We start from the raw sequence: 1109 nt of genomic DNA, 5'->3' as shown, positions 1-1109 counted from the left end.
GTGGATTTGGTAGACGGAAACTGAAAGAAGCCTGTCGTATATATGTATATATATATGTGTGTATGTTTGTGTGTCTGAGTTTGTCCCCCCAACATCGCTTGACAACCGATGGTGGTGTGTTTACGTCCCTATAACTTAGCGGTTCAGCAAAAAAGGCCGATAGAATAAGTACTACGCTTCCAAAGAATAAGTTCTAGGGTCGATTTGCTCGACTAAAGGCGGTGCTCCAGCTTGGCCGCAGTCAAATGACTGAAACAAGTAAAAGAGTAAGAGTATATATATATATATATATTGTGAAATAAACATACTCCACTTATAATACGCTATATATATATATGTCTGTATATCTGTCCCCATTTATCTATCTATCTATCTATCTATCTATCTCTCTGTTTATTTATCTATTTCTCATGCATGCATACATTCATAAACATGCTTCCACAGGTCTCATATATGCACCAGCATTTATCTCAATTGAAATTCGTAAAAAAAACTTTAATAAATAGTTTAATTATCCCAATCGATTTGAGATCATTAAAGAAAAACTGTTCACTGAGATATAATATTTTCATATACTTCCCTCCTCTTACACCTGTTTCGCTTGTTTTATTTCGTTTTATCTTCAGTAATGGTACAGCAATATACTTTCTTGCTGTCTTGTTGTTGCTGTTTTCCACTGACTGTTGTTGGTTCTATTAAAAAAAACAATTTTTATTATTACGTATACTTATATACTTTTCCTTTTTTTCTTTTTTGCTTAATTTCAAATATATTTTGAAAAATACTCAGAAAACGAAAAATTTACAAACAAAATTCAACATGCTTGTCAGCAAATCTCAAACTATTCTGAACGTTTGTTTAGTGACAGAAAAACGTTATTGTTCTGTTCATTTTTACATTACAGGAATAATTTAGGAAGATTTTTTTTTCTTTTTCTCTTTTTTGAGGAATTATATTATAAATGGATTGAAGGATCTCGAAATGAAATGTGAATTTAACTCCATATTTGATTCCATCATGTTTTTATTTCTGTGTATGTATGTGTGTGTGTGTGTATGTATATATATATATATATATATATATATATATATATATATATATATATATAT

This window comes from Octopus bimaculoides, chromosome 29, assembly GCF_001194135.2.
Source record: "Octopus bimaculoides isolate UCB-OBI-ISO-001 chromosome 29, ASM119413v2, whole genome shotgun sequence".
Lineage (NCBI taxonomy): Eukaryota > Metazoa > Mollusca > Cephalopoda > Octopoda > Octopodidae > Octopus > Octopus bimaculoides.
The sequence above is the reverse complement of the archived record's forward strand: the minus strand, read 5'-3'. Positions refer to the sequence as shown.